Here is a 16,603-nt window from a genome sequence, read left to right as displayed (position 1 = left end):
TGTCCCGAGGCACCTCAGGGAGCCACGGCACAGAGATTGGGAACCTCTGGTTTAGAGGCTGGTCCGGTTTTTCAATTAGAAAAATAAGTATGGCAAGGTTTTAAAGAGATCGGTCACATCAGGGAGTCTACCAATGCAATTTGGTCCTCAAGGGAGTTTTCTCAAGGTGTAACAGTGCTAGTGGGTTTATATACCCTTATCAATTCTTCTAGTGGGAGGGTACTAGGCATTCAATTATCCAATTAAGACATTTCTATTTGTCCATCCTGGTGACACAGCTAACCATGGGATGTTGGAGGGTCTGCAGGAGCCAGGCACCTTTGCTAACATCTTCGAGAGCAGACTCCTCCCTTCTGCATTCCTCAGTTCGTTGTGGGTGCTGACAGGGCTGTGGAATGCAGCCGTTTTTAGAGTAGCTTGAGTATTTTAATTAATATTTACACTTGGTAAGTGCTGGTCACAGTGTGAATTTTTCAGAGGAAGTTTCTTTACGCTGACAGTAGCGGAGTCAAATGAACTGCTGAACAGATGGACCATGGGGATTTATGCCCTGCATGCGAATCTGTGCATGACCGGGGAAGGTCTATGACGGCCTTGGTGCAAGATTTAAATAGACTGAGGGATGAGCTGGCTAAAGGCCCATACACACTGGGCGACTTTGAGCTGAAAGCCGCTCAAAACAGCCTGTTTGAGTGTCTCTCAGCTCAAAGCCACCCAAAACAGCCTGTTTGAGCGGCTCTCAGCTCAAAGCCACCCAAAACAGCCTGTTTCAGCTCAAAGACGCCCAGTGTGTATGCCCCGGCTGTAAACGCTGCTGCGCGCTCCTGTATCATCGCCGGGAAAGGAGTTAAGGATGTCTTTGCATAGCTCTGCAACGCCGTCCTCCCCTCTCAGTTGGCGCCGGCAGTGTGTATGCACTGAGCGGCTTTCCCTGCAGCGGTACTTGACATCATTGCTGTCCATACATGCTGGGCATAGTCGCCCAGTGTGTATGGACCTGAAGTCTCCTGGGCCTTTCCCTCACAGCCTTCTATGGGCTCCATTACCCCTTCACAAGGGGACCCTGCCTTATAACAGGCTATGCAGGACACTGCACAGTGTTCACAAAATGAATGCTTTTATGGAGCAATTTAAGGCCCCTGAGGTTGTTACTCCCAGGCACCCTTTATCCACACCTCCTCTCCTTAATTTAGACTCTGAGGAAGAGGGTGAATGTACAGAAGACATGTTTTGGGACCAGAGAGAGGAGTTGGTGTCCTCTGCACCTGGTATTGAGTATTTGATACTGGTAGTTAAACAGGCATTACATCTTTCTGATGTTGATAAGGTACAACAACAGGGTGTGTTTAAGAACAGCGCAGAGACGTGGTTACTTTCCTCCCGGATGAGGGCATGAAAGACCTGCTTGGGGCGGCGTGGAAGATGCCTGATAAAAGGCTTCTTATGCCAAAGAGATTTGCTAAGTTATATCCTATGCCGGAGGTGCATGTAAAATTGTAGGAAAAGATTCCTCTGGTATATGCACCTGTGGCAAGGTTGTTTTAAAACACAGCTTTGCCCATTCAGGGGGGTGCTGCATTCAAAGACCCCGTTGAAAAAAAAAAAAATTGAGGGCTATCTGAAAGCTGTGTTTGAAGGGGTTGGGTTTACCCTGCCCCGGTTATTGCTTTGGCCTGGGTCTCTAAGGCCTTGATTGTTTGGGCTGATAACTTCTCAGCTTCAGCCTGATACAGAGGCTTTAGCGGAGAAGTTAAAGTGTGCCGCTGAATGTGTTTGTGAGGCTTGCAAAGAAGGCGTTAAAATGGCATCTAAGGTGTCAGCCATTTCTGTTACAGCCAGGAGAGCTCTGTGGCTTAAAGCTTGGGAAGCAGAGAGTGAGTCCAAGAAGTGACTGGAAGCTCTGGCTTTTAAGGGGTTGGGATCATTTGGTCTATTGCATTATGGTAGAAAGTCATTAGGTCGACATGCTAAAAGGTCGACATGATTCTAGGTCGACATGGGAAAAGGTCGACATGATTCTAGGTCGAAAGGTCATTAGTTCGACAGGTCATTAGTTCGACATTGTCTATGTCGACATTCACAAGGTCGACATGGGGTTTTTCACTGTTTTTTTACCTGAATGTCAACACAGTCGACATGGACACAGTTTAAAGTGCACTGCATCCCCTCGCATCGCTCGCTGCGCTCGCTATGCGTCGGGCACGGTGCCTCGCTACGCTCGGCACACTATTTTATTCTCCCACCACGCCCTAGTGGATGGTAGGGCATGAAATACCGCCTGTCGGCACATGTTGGCTCAAAAAACAGTGAAAAACTCCATGTCGACCTTGTGAATGTCGACATAGACAATGTGGAACTAATGACCTTGTCGAACTAATGACCTGTCGAACTAGAATCATGTCGACCTTTTCCCATGTCGACCTAGAGTCATGTCGACCTTTTAGCATGTCGACCTAATGGATTCGACCTAATGACTTTCTACCATAATGCAGTAGACCAAATGACCGCATCCCCTTTTAAGGGTGAACTTATTTTTGGGTCAGAATTGGAATCCCTTATTAAACAGGCCAGGGGGAAAGAGTATATTTCTTCCCACTACTGCTACAAAGCACAAAACGTATAGGTTCAGAGCTTTCCGTTCCTACTTTCGGTGGGGACAATAGAGGACAACCCGGTAGAGGCAAGTTTCCTTCTGGAAAAGGAAAGGCACCCAGGTCCCATTTTGGCACCTTTGCAAAAAAGCAGGCTTCCAAAGGTGAGGATAAGTCCTCAGCATGACAGGGTGGAGGCTCTCCATTCTATGACCAGAGTGTGGTTTCGGGACTCTTGGGCTCTCTCCACTCAGGATCCTTGGGTTCACGCTGAGATTTCTTCCGATACCTTTACCACGGGAAGCTCGCTTGAGAAAAGCCCTTTTGGGGGCGGCAATGTCTCTTCTCAAGAAGGGTGTTGTGCCACGGGAGGAAAGGAAGAATGGATTTCATTCCATTCTTTTCTTGGTCCCCAAACCAGACGAGTCTTTCAGACCTATCCTAAATCTGAAGTCTTTGAACCTTCATCTATGGGTGGATCACTTCAGGATGGAGTCTCTGAGGTCGGTTCTCCTAAGTATGGAATCGGGAGAATTCCTTGCTTCTGTGGACATTCAGGATGCCTACCTGAATGTGCCTATTTGCATAGAACATCAGTCTTTGTTGCGAAACGCAATAGGCAATATCCATCTTCAATTTCGGGCTGGCTACTGCACCAAAAGGTTATCACAAAAGTGATGGCTGTTATGGCAGCGGCTCTCAGGTTAAAAGGAATTGTTATCATCCCTTATTTGGACAATCTCTTGTTCAAAGCAGAATCTGCAGAGAAGTTACAGGAACATCTAACAGCGGCAACATGCTTCTTACAAGACCATGGATGAATATTGAATCTCCCAAAGTCTCATTTGAGTTCCACTCAGAGGCTATAGTTCTTGGGAGTGATCCTGGATACACACCTACATCATGTATTTCTTCCGGAATCAAAGGCCATAGACAATCGTCAGTTAGTGCAGTTAGGTATGGAAGTGTTTGAAACTACTGCGCAAGAGGGTGGCAACTTTTGAGACCCTTCAGTATGCAAGGTTTAATTCAAGGCCATTTTAATGGAACATTCTCTCCAGTTGGTCAGGGAATCTGAAACCATTGTACTGGAATGAGGGATTTGTTGAGGTGGTGGACAGATCTGGAAACCCTGCAAATGGGTCGCACCCTTAAGACGTGGGTTTGGTTGGTGGTCACAACCAATGCCATTCTCAAGGTTTGGGGAGCAGTTACCCTGCATCTCAGGTTGCAGGGACTGTGGTCCAGCTTGGAATCAACTTTACCAATAAATATACTGGAGCTTCGTGCAGTTTGGAGGACACTTTGGCAGGTGGAAAAGTTCCCGAAGGGGTCTCCCCTTCAAATCCAGTCAGACAATGCCATGGCTGTGGTGTATCTCAATCATATGGGGGGCACTCGCAGCAGGATGGCGATGCAGGAAGACTCTCGGATCTTGCAGTGGGCGGAATCAAAATATTCCTGCTGTGTCGGCTGTGTTCATTCCGGGGATTCGGAATGTGGAAACGGACTTCCTCAGCAGATCACAGTTGCTGGAAGGGGAATGGGTGTTGCATCCGGAGGGGTTCCAGGACATGTATCACTCTGGGGGCTCCCAGAGGTGGATTTGATGGGGTCCAGTCATAATTGTCAGGTGACCAAGTTCTGCTCCAGAACCAGGGATCCAACAGCGTGGGCAGTGGATGCCATGATGGTTCTGTGGTGTTTCAGCCTCGCTTATGTATTCCCACCGTTTCCCATGATCGCTCGGGTCCTCAAGAGAGTGAGGACGCAGGGGTCGAGGGTTATTCTGATTGCTCCGGATTGGCCCAGGAGGTCCTGGTATTCCGACATACTGAAGTTGTCGACAGAGTCTTGGCATCTTCCTCTTTGACCAGAACTGCTCAGGCAAGGTCCATTTCTACACCAGGACCTAGCTTGTCTCATTTTGACGGTCTGGCTTTTGAGACCGCCTTGTTAAAGAAGAAAGGCTTCTCGGATGCAGTTATCAAAACTATGCTCAGTGCTCAAAAACCTGTGCCGGCGGCCAATTATCATATCAGTCTGGAAGACTCATTAGGGGGTGTGAACAACAGAAGGTTAACACTTTTAGATTTAAAGTTACTAGGCTTCTAGAATTTCTCCAGGATGGTTTTTCGGCTGGTTTTAAGTTTGCAGTCTCTGAAAGTGCAGCTTTCTGCTTTGCCTATCTTCTTTCAAAGGAGAGTGCCTCTGTTGCCAGAGGTTCAGAACTTTCTCCAAGGAGTAATTTATATTCAGCCTCCATATAGACAGCCGGTGGCGCCTTAGGATCTGTCACTGGTGTTGTCAGTTCTGCAGAGACCACCATTTGAGCCTTTAAGGTCGGCTGATCTTAAGTTCCTTTCCTGGAAACTGACTTTTCTATTGTTAATTGCCTTGGCGAGGTGAGTGTCTGAATTGGGGCTTTGTCTTTCAAGTCTCCTTTATTGGTATTCCATGAGGATAGGGCTGTTCTGCAAACGGTGCCTAAATTTCTCCCAAAAGTCGTGTCAAAATTTAATTTGAACCTAGAGATTGTGCTCCTGGTGTTTTGTCCTCCAGAGGAGGCTAGAAATAGGGACAAACTGAAGAAATTGGATGTTGTGCATGCATTGCGCATTTATGTGGACAGAGTGAAGGAATTTCATAAGACAGATTTGTTGGTACTGTATGACGTACATAAGAGAGGGTGGCCAGCTTCTAAGCAGACCATTGTTAGGTGGTTAAGGTCGGTCAATGCCTTTGCCTATACTAAAGTTGGCAGACTAGTTCCCTCCAGGGTTAATGCTCCTACCACTAGGTTGGTTACTTACTCTTAGGCTGTGCGTCACTGGCCTACAGCAGAGCAGTTATGCCTAGCTGCCACCTGGTCCTCTGTTCACACCTCCCTTACGGTCAGTAAGTTTATACCGTTTCATGTTGATGTATCATGTTATATGGTTGTGAGCGGATTGTGCATATTAATATGTTCAGGTGTACTGAGTAATGTATCCTAGTGTGCTCTGGAAGTTGAACTGAGGAATGCTGGGATGCAGAAGGGAGGAGCCTGCTCTCAAAGATGTTAGCATAGGTGCCTGGCTCCTGCCATCCTGACCTGGGCTGTGCAAAGAGTTAAGGCTCCAGTTTAAAACCTGGGGCTAATTGTGCAGGTGGATGCAGTCTGCATGTGCGAACCTGTTGGTGTGTCAAGCAAGATGGATTGTCCTTCTCCCCAAGAGGCTGATAATGCCCCTGTGCTGTAAGCCCTTTGGTTTTATGGGCATTAGTTATTTTATTTCTTAGTCTAGTTTTATTCTTTTCCATGTGGTTTCACCGCTAGTTCATAAGAAAAGAACGGCAAAGAAGAAGTATCTTTTTGACATGTGACAAGATGTTTGCATCTGAGCATAAGAAGACTTTCTGTGTTGACTGTGAGGCTGCACAAATTAAAACTACTGGTAGTTCAGATCAAATTGAGCTATTGAAAAACCTTATGGAGTGGATGAAACAATCCTTTGTTTCAAAATAAGAATTTATGCAGAATTTTATGCAGAGGCATCTATGGCAAAAATGTATGTATCTACTGTACAACAGCATGGTTGGATAGTCAACGAAGAAAAATGTCAGCTGGATCTAACCCAAGAGATATAGTTTTTGAGAATATGGATAAATACTGAGAAGTTCTCCATCGCTCTGTCAGTGGAAGGTGCCTCAAGATCCAGAGTTTAGCATAGAAGTTGTTGCAGGCAAGAACATTTCAACTGTCAATGGCTTTGCAGCTTCTGGTCATGATGGCGTCCTGTACCCATGTGATACTTTGGGCCCAATGGAACATGAGAGGTCTTCAGTGGCATCTGCTAAGATTCATGAGAAATCAGTGCAACAATCATCGGTTGGTAACCCTGAGTTCCGGGGCAAGAAAATCACTGAAATGGTAGACAAACGATCTAAGTCTCAAATCTCCGCCCCCTTTTCGGTGAACAGCGCTGGGAATAAAAGTGTTTTCACTAACATTTATTTCCAAAGGGGAGAGAACGATTTATCTTCACTCCTGCCGAATGCGAGGGAATGTGTTCTCGGACACATCCCCTCACATGTTACCGAGGGGATGTGAGTGACACTAGCGGTAGGGGGTCATGGGCGGTGCTTATCATCGCGCTAGGCAGCGAATATACAGTACCTAGCGAGCAGGTCTGGATCAGGCCCAAAGTTCGCAGGGGTATATGTGACTCAAAAATGGATGAACAGACACCTGAGTGTCTGTTTGGGGCGCCTGTATGGGCGGTTGGGCCTGCAGCAATCAAATTCAGGGATTGTCAGTCCCTACAAATAACAAGGAAGTTGGGGGGAGATTGCGCAGAATTGATGACAGAACAAGGATTGATAAAAAAGTAGCAATACTAGTTTAATTAAACATACATTGTAATAAAATTGTGCAATTGCAAGGGAGGGGTGTCACATATACAAACAATTGAAATAATGAAAAAGCTGCGTCCAGTACTGGATGTTATCACCTTATTCTCTGGCAAGTGTCCACATTCTCCCTCTCCACTTGCCAGAGAATAAGGGCCCTTATTCTGCATCGTGCGGTACGGCCCGCGTGCGGCCGTACCGCCAATGTTTTTAGTCTGCACATGCGCAGAGGTCAATCTGCGCATGTGCAGCCCCATTCGCCGCAGACGTATTTCGTCCGCCGCAAAGGGGGCGTATAGGGGCGTGAGGGGCTTCATACCCTCATTTCCCTATGTATACGCCCCGCGTTTCATGGGCGTTCCCATGCAAACGCGGGGCGTATGCATGCTAATGAGGGTATGACGCCACTGATGGGGGCGGAAAGCTGACGTCGCCGGATGTCAGCTCTCAGCCCCCATACAAGCTAACACACGGACGATTGTCCGTGTGGTCTCAGCTTGCGGGAGCTGCTGTGGCGTGCGGCCCTGCCTTCGATGGTCGATGACCATCGAATGCAGGGGGCAGCTCCCACCATGGTGGAGGCGTACGCCCCACCATTTTTATGCGGATCGCCAGCCGTCCGTGTACGGACGGCCGTGGCGATCCGTCTCGTGGGCGGGGATTGGTTTGTGCGGCCAGAGCACCGTGTGCGGCTCTGGCCGCACCAACCAGAATAAGGGCCAAGGTGATAACATCCAGTACTGGACGCGGCTTTTTCATTATTCCAATTGTTTATATATGTGACTCAGTACATTTTATATATATATAGATAATACAGAAAATTATATATTATTTCCAATATCATAACTTTAATGTTATTTAGCAATGTTTTGTTAAAATAAAAAAATTATAATGCAGAAGATTATTGCAGTAATGTTCCAACAGCCTGGTTTGGTGTGATGCGTGTTTCCATCAGCAGGAGGTGGTATTGAACTTTCTAACATATTGCAATTCTTCTTCTTCTTATGAATAAGAACAGATAATAGAGAGGACAAGTAGGTAGCAAATACACAGGGTTATTATTACTGTACATTTACTTTAAATGAGTGTTGTTTTGTGCCTGATCCTGAGTGGGACGCACTGTGCTGGAATAAGCAGATGTTCACGACTGTCAGATTTTCTGAATTATGCTAATGAAAATATTCCTTGATCTATGCCAGGGCTGGGCAACACCGGCCCTCCAGATGTTGATGAACTACACATCCCAGCATGCCTTGCATCAGTTTAAGCATGGCCACATAGCAAAACTAATGCAAAGCATCCTGGGATGTGTAGTTCATTAACATCTGGAGGGCAGGTGTTGCCCAGCCCTGATCTATGGGGTTAATTTACTAAAATGGGAGTTCGATTGTAGATGGGATGTTGCCCATAGCAACCAATCACATTCTACATCTTATTTATTTAGCACCTTCTACAAGATCATAGATAAAATCCCTCTGTCTCCTGTGACTAGTCCTGCTGCCCATGCATGTAAAGGGCTAGCTAGGCCCCCCCCCCTTCATACTCACTTCGTCAGCGGAAACTCCCTGTTCCTGTGATGCACAGTGGCGGCAAATGGGCAGCACAGCAAACATTTTAAATGGCCATGTTCCGGCCTTTGCATAGGGAATTAAAGCATTTACCTGCTTGCTAGGCTGCGAATACATGAAGCCTAGCAAACAGGTTTGAATCGCCCCCCAATGAGAAGAGATTAGGGAGTCTGCCTGTGACCAGGGCAAGGAGGAGGGAGAGTATAAAGCTTGCCTGTATGGTCCTGGCATGAAGCAAAAACCGGAACAGTCTGAACCACACGGGGAGGCTGTAATCTCTCCTTCCCCATGTCCCTGGTGAAAGCTGTCACAGGCATCCCCCGGACATGACAACCACTGGACAGGATTCCCCCGAGTCCAGCCGCCCACCCCAAGCAGGCATGGACACGACTGCATTCGCTGGGGTACTCGCAGCATTTCTATGGGTACACCCACCGTTTATGTGGGCACGCTTTATATGGGCTATCCCTTGCGTCCGCCTCCTGCCCACCCCCTGTCTGCCAATGCTGGAGCAAACTCGCCAAAGGCGTTTGCTCCAGGGGTATGCACATGCACAAACCACCAACAAACAGCCTGGGTAGAGAATACGTTCCGTAACCAGTGTGTCCGAATCGCTCCCTTAGTATAATCTACATCATAAGGAGCCATTAGGACTGCTCAGATGTTCAATGATGGGAACTATTTCCCATCGCCTGTGGCATTAGCCTATATTCATAGTATTACTGTGTTCAAAGAAGCAATTGTGAATAAACTGCATCCACCTATAAATCTGTATTATCAAGTCTGTGTATGGATGGAGGTAACATTTTTGCTGTCAGGGGTGTCAGACAAGCAAGTGCTTCTATATCACCGAAATATGTCATATTCTTACCATTAAAGCATTGCGCTGTGGGAATCTAAAATGAAAATGGCATAAGAAAATAACGTCTGTCTTAATCTAGAAATATTATCTATAGCAAATGTTAAGCGTACGTTGGATGAATATCTTGTGACCGAGAAATTGTTTAATCTACCATTGTACATGGCACAATCTTTGTAAGGCAGCTGGCCTTGTGTCCGTTGATAGGACAATACGATAAGCTGTTCTGCTGGTTCATAAAATAAGAGCTTACACAATTTAACTGAATCCATTTTTCAGTCCACAGATGTAATTGGGTATTTGTCTAGACAATTCAGGTTATGGGGGTAATTCAGACCTGATCGCCCAGCCGCGAATTTGCACGGCCACCGCGCAGGTAGACGCCACCCTGCTAGAGTGAAATCCCTCCTTGCAAGTTAATTTGATCACTGCAAATATACAGCATGGACTTGCACATGCATACTACTGGCGTACGGATGCACAATGTCTCGATAATCATTCGCCATGTGATCAGGTCTGAATTCGTCACATAGACCAAGGGGTGTATTTACTAAAGGTCGACTTTGCTCAAAAAATCTGTCTTATTCTATCGAAATCAATGTTGGACTTCCAGGGCTAAAACACTCATTTGTTAACAGAAAAAAAAAATATTTTCATTTAGAAATATTCGTAAATGTGTGTTCTTCTCGCCCAAGAAGCCTGCCATCGATTTGAAATCAATCAAAATTGCCCCAAAATTACGTCTACTTAATATACCCCCAATTGTTACATCCACATAGGTAGTAATGAAGTATTTGCAATATTTAGGATGGTGAAAAGCTTTATGTCTGTGCAATATTCTTTTGTTCCTCTATCAGGTTTGCATGTCACTGCTGTATGTGTGAGTAGCACACCCAACCCAACATAGTGAAAATCTAATTTCTGACCATGTCCCCTGAGGAGTTCTTATGATGTACAAAATAATATATACATATTGAAAAACCCTAACAGTATTATTTAGAGTAAGTAGGCAAAAGGACCAGACTGGCCAGCTGGCACTTCTGGCAAATGTCAGCATAGCCAATGGCTTGATGGGCCAGTCTGGCATAACAACCTGGCTGAGCAGCTTAGCTTGGACACACAACAGACAAACATCCAGGGGCTGGCTGAGCAGCTCCACCTCCTGTGGCTCTGATTGGTCACCCGCCAAAAGAATGATGGGCCATGTGATGCTAGGCCATGCACCTATTACTATGCCTCCTCTAAAATATTGGGGCCAATGCAGACCCCCAGTCTGTCCCTGTAAAAGGGTAGGAGCCAGTTTTGCAGAATGGCATTTTTTTAAACCATGTAGCACTGCAGAGGAAAGGATAAAAAATATGAAACGACACCTTATTTATTATTTATTTACAGTTTGTTATATAGCGCAGCAGATTCCGTTGCACTTTACAATAGTAGACCGTGATAAAACAAACTGGGTAACAACAGACAGACTTGGGGGTTAGAGGGCCCTGCTGCAAACTTACAATCTATAGGGATATAGGGGGGAAACATAAGGACAGGCACCAGTAATAGCATAGCAGTCCCACCAGAAGGGAGGCTATATAATACATAAGTGCCTCAGAGGGTTATGCGTGTAGAACTTAAATATGATAGGCTTGCCTGAAGAGGTGAGCTTTCAGGGAACACTTGAAAGTTTGGAGGCTAGTGCAGAGTCTTATAGTATGTGGAAGGGCATTCCATAGGATGGGAGCAGCCCGATGAAAGTCCTGTAATAGTGAATGGGAGCTAGTGATCCGTTCAGAAGAGAGACGCAGATCTTGTGCAGAGTGGAGTGGTCGAGATGGGAGATATTTTGTGATAAGTAGAGAGATATATGCTGGTGCAGTATGGTTAATAGCTTTATATGTTAGTAGAAGTGTTTTATATTGAATACGGTAAGATACAGGTAACCAATGGAGGGACTGGCAGAGCGGATCAGCAGACTATAAGCGTCTTGCAAGGAAGATCAGCCTAGCAGCAGCATTTAAAATGGATTGTAGTGGTGAGAGTCTGTTCTTGGGAAGACCAGTTAGGAGACTATTGCAATAATCAATGTGGGATATAATGAGTGCAAGGATAAGAGATTTAGTAGTGTCTTGTGTGAGATATGGTCGTATTTTGGATATGTTTTTTAGATGCACGTAACATGATTTGGAGACAGATTGAATGTGGGGAAGAAAGGACAGGTCAGAGTCGAGGATGACCCCTAAGCAACAAGCTTGCGGGGTAGGGTAGATTGTCAAGTTGTCAACAGTGATGGAGGTATCAGGATGGTAACTGTTCTTAGTTGGCGGGAATATAAGTAATTCTGTTTTGGAAATGATGAGTTTGAGTTGGCGAGAAGACTAAAATGAGATGGCCCAAAACCACTGGTGACAACTCTGGGGTTGATAGATAGATAGACTTGAGTATCATCTGCGTATAAGTGATACTGGAATCCGAAAGAGCTGATTAGTTTGCCAAGCGAGGAGGTATAGATTGAGAAAAGCAGAGGACCTAAGACTGAGCCTTGCGGAACTCCGACTGACAGAGGTAGTGAAGAGGAAGTAGAGTCAGAGAAGTGAACAGTAAAAGAGCGATCAGATAGGTAAGATGTGAACCAGGAAATGGCTGTATCATTAAGACCTAGGGAGTGTAGAGTTTGTAAAAGGAGAGTGTGATCCACAGTGTCAAACGCAGCAGAAAGATCTAGAACAGTGTTTTTCAACCACTGTGCCGTGGCACTCTATAGTACCTTGAGCTGTTCTCAAGTGTGCCCCCAGATCTAGAGATGCTCATACCAGTTTATAGGCACCACCAGTTCAACTGTTATTTACCAGTCCCTTCTTTTCATGTAAAGGGCCAAGGTATTCTATTTTTGTTACCTGTGTGGACCAGTGTGATTGTTTTTATATGGGGGCCAATAGGTTTGTTTTTTTTCCAGTGGGGGCCAATGTGTTTTGCCCTGTGGGGGTCTCATGGTGTGCCTTGGCAATTTTTAAATCTTATTTAGTGTGCCGCAAGGTAAAAAGGTTGAAAATCACTGATCTAGAAGAATAAGCAGTGAGTAATGGCCTTTAGACTTAGCAGTTACCAGATCATTCACCACTTTAGTCAGTGCTGTCTCAGTGGAGTGTTGAGAGGGAAAGCCTGACTGAAGCGGGTCTAATAGGGTGTTAGAGTTAAGAAAGTTTGTGAGGCGAGAGTAGACAAGTCTCTCGAATAGCTTGGAGAGGCATGGGAGCTGAGAGAGAGATTTAGGGTCAGAATTGTGTTTTTTCAGAATGGGAGTAATCACTGCATGTTTGAGCAGAGACGGAAAAGTACCAGTAGCAAGAGAGAGATTGCAGATTTTAGTTAAGGTTGGAATAAGCACAGGAGATAGATTTTTAATGACTTGTGCAGGTATATGATCAAGAGGAGAGGTAGTAGAGTAGGAGGATAAGAAGGGTGCGGATACTTCCTTTTCATTTGTGGGCTCAAATGAAAAGATAAGGGCCAGAAGGTTCAGGTGGGGAAGAAAGAGGGTTAGAGGTTGTGGAGCATACGGTTTCATCTCGGATGTTATCAATCGTGTCCTTAAAGTAGGAGGCAAGTTCTTGTGCACTGATGGTAGCCAGTGAGGGAGGAGGGGGAGGGTACAGAAGAGACTTAAAGGTGTTAAAAAGTCGCTTAGGGTTGGTGGCATGAGAAGAAATGAGCGATTAGTAGTATGTTTGTTTGGCCGTGTCCAAAGCATTGCAGTAGGAGTAGTAGCTAGTCTTATATGTGAGGAAATCAGTCATATTACGAGATTTACGCCATTGGCGTTCTACTTTACGTGACTGATTTCGTAGTTGTCTTGTTGTTTTGGAGTGCCACGGTTGGCATCTAATACCCCTTTCACATCGCACTTTTAAAACGGTATATTGCCATTTTTTTTCCATTTTAAAACGTTTAAGGCTGCAATGTGAAAGTGCCAGAGTTGATTTACCGGTTAAAGTTAACCGGTATTTCAACACGGTTAAAAAGCAGAGTTCTACACGTTTTAAAGCCGTTTTTTTGGCAGTTTGAACAGCTCTATTTCAATGGCTTTAAACGTGTCCCTTGGGGGTAAACGGGTTGAATGTTTGAATGGTATTAAATGATTTTTAAAACGGTTTTCACCTGCAATGTGAAAGGTCTCAAGGCTCTGGCCCGTTTTAAAGTCCCATTTAAGAATACCATGTCATTACCCATTTCTGCAATGTGAAAGCAGTATTAGCCTACTTGGGGTATAATGGGTAGCTGGAGCCACTTCATCAAGGGCTGTTTCAAGAGTCTGGTAGAGGTGGGAAACAGTCAGGAGAGGTAAATGTAGAAATTAGTGAGAGCTGTTGTTGCAGGGAGGTGGAAAGTTGTGGAAAATGAATAGCATTAGTATTTCTGCGTAGGCATGCATGATTTCTGTGTCAGTGAGCTTGAGGTAATGGAGGAGAGTGAGAGGGTAATGAGATTGTGATCAGAGAGAGGGAAGGGAGTGTTAGTAAAATCAGAGACTGAGCATAGCCTGGTGAAAACAAGGTCAAGGCAGTGGCCTTCCTCATGAGTAGAGGCGTCGGACCACTGGGAGAGGCCAAGAGAGGAGGTTAGAGAGAGGAGTTTGGAGGCATGCAAAGATGGTGGACTGTCAATAGCAATGTTGAAGTCACCCAGGATGATAGTGGAGATGTCAGAGGATAAGAAATGAGGGAGCCAGGCAGAGAAATCTTCCAGAAATTGAGATTTGGGAAGCCCAGGTGGGCGATAGATAGCAGCAACACGCAGAGAGAAAGGGGAAAAACCCTAATGGAGTGTACTTCAAATGATGTAAATGTGAGTGAAGGAATTGGTGGTAGAACTGAGTATGTGAAGGCTTGTGACAGTAATATTCCAACTCCACCTCCTTTACAGTTACCAGGCCTGGAGGTGTGAGTGAAGTGTCTTGTTGTGTGAGCCAGGTTTCTGTAATGGCCATCAGATTGAAATTGTGAGAGATGAAGAGGTCATGGATGGATGTTAATTTATTGCAAACAGAGAGTTCATTCAATAGGGTACATTTAATTTGTTTGGTGTGTGGTGGGAGGCATGTGATATTTATGAGGTTAGCTGAATTTCTAGGCTTAGAAGCAATTAAATCTTAGTGGGTCAGGTGGTTGGGGCCTGGGTTTGGTAATATGTCACCAGCTAATAAGATTAGAAAAGAGAGATAGATATAGGTGGATGTTTGCAGTTTTTTGTATTGGTGATGGGATGTGGATGTGAAAGTACAAGTAGAGAAGTAAGTAAAGAGCTCATGAGTGTTTAAAAGAGGGGAGTGAATAATGGAAGAGGCAATGGGCGGTATTCAATGAGGCTGATTCGCCAGGTTTTTATGGCGAATTTGTGCTGTTTGGCGAATTTTTGACTAAAACGGTGAATCACCCTATTCAATGACCAGATGGCGAATACATTTGAAGTTTTTTTTCACCATGATTCACCGAGTAGCAATCGCTATCTTTTTATGGTGAAGTGGAATCTGAACTTTTAAAATAAAGTGTTTTGTTTTTTACATTTGGTGTCAAAAAATCTGGAATTTTATTCTGAGGAGGGGCATGCTATTTTTATTCATGTGCTGTAAGCACATGAATATATATTTAATTTAAAAAAAATATATATATATATTTTTTTTACACTGACCAGCCAGCAGGGGGCGCCGGAGCCGAGCCGCTCATTAGATATTCATATATTCACTTCACCCGATCATTACATATTCATGATCGGGTGTAGTGAATATGCCCGGTCCCCTGCTGGCACCCCCGGGGGCCAGCCTGTGCTGCCTGGCACCCGGGGAGCCCACCTCCCCCCCACAAACGTTGTGGTGCAGGGAGACTTCCATCTCCCTGCCTGCCACCGTCCTCAGGCTCCCTGCGGCGTTCGCCGCAGGAGCTCATATTCGCCGGTCAGGGGCAGCGAGCCCCTGACTTGTTGAATACCGGAGCCGGCGAGGCTCCGGAACGCGGCGACCCATGGTGAATGTGCAGCGAATCCTAAACAGGATTCGCTGCACGTCGCAGGAATTCACATTGAATACCGCCCAATGTGTACTGAGTGGTGAGTGTCAGGGAGATTATAGGACTGTTGAAATTTGGTGAGTATGCCATGTAATGAAATGAGAAGTAGCATTGTGGTGAGCATGATGTGATAGTTTGTCTGTTGGTGACCAGGTTCAGTAGAGTGGATATAGTATTGTAATAATGTGTAATAAGTATTGTATTGACCTTGCTTGATGTTGTTCAATGTTTTTTCACTGTTTTATAACTGTTCTTTATAATTAATTCCCACTTTGAAATTTCTCACTTCAGATATTTCTCAATTAAAGAACTGCCCAGGCAGAGAACTGCCTTCTATATGAACAGATATACCAGTTCTAATTAGGAGAGCCTACAGCTGAGGTCACATGACCAGCTAATCAAAGCCTGTGTAAAATAAACACTAGCCAAAACATACTCCAATAAATTATGTCTCACTGAACACAGTTTCAAACAGGTTCTATAAAGACTAGAAACACATTAACAATACAACATTTGTTATGCAATGGGCAAAATACAGAATATCAGTTATAGTGTTTTAGATACCAATTTACATTGTATACTACTGCAATGGGCTCATAGGGGTTTATGCAGAGCAGACAGCTGGGACTTGTAGTGAAGCTCACCAATTTAAATCACATACCTGTGAGAAGAGAAATACCTCTTGTATCAGAACATTGTCCACGTGCGAACTTGTAAACTGCCTACCGTTTCATCTATAAATGAATGGTACTTATTTCCTAGCACGGCGCCCGCGATTTTGATTGTATTGATCGGGTCGGAAAAATCGCGTCGATTGCATCGCATGCCAACCAAATCGCATGCTATGCGATCGACGCGATCGACCCGATTTTTACATTGGAATCAATGTAAAATGGTCCCTGAGACCCGATTTTTACATTGATTTCAATGTACAAAGCCCCAAAACCCCCCATTTTAATAGAAAACCCCCCTCATGTTTTAAATGCCCCCCCCCCATGTTAACGCCACCCCACTATTGACGCCAACCCGAAGCGTGGTGAGCGCAGCGAGCCCGCGAGGGGCGGCGGTACGCGTCCTCCGACTATTTCATACCCCCACTATCCACGACGGCGCGGAGTTGATTTTATAATGTGTGTCGAGCGC

The sequence above is a fragment of the Crinia signifera genome, chromosome 2, assembly GCF_055691185.1.
Source record: "Crinia signifera chromosome 2, ASM5569118v1, whole genome shotgun sequence".
Taxonomy (NCBI): domain Eukaryota; kingdom Metazoa; phylum Chordata; class Amphibia; order Anura; family Myobatrachidae; genus Crinia; species Crinia signifera.
Note: the sequence above shows the minus strand (reverse complement) of the source record.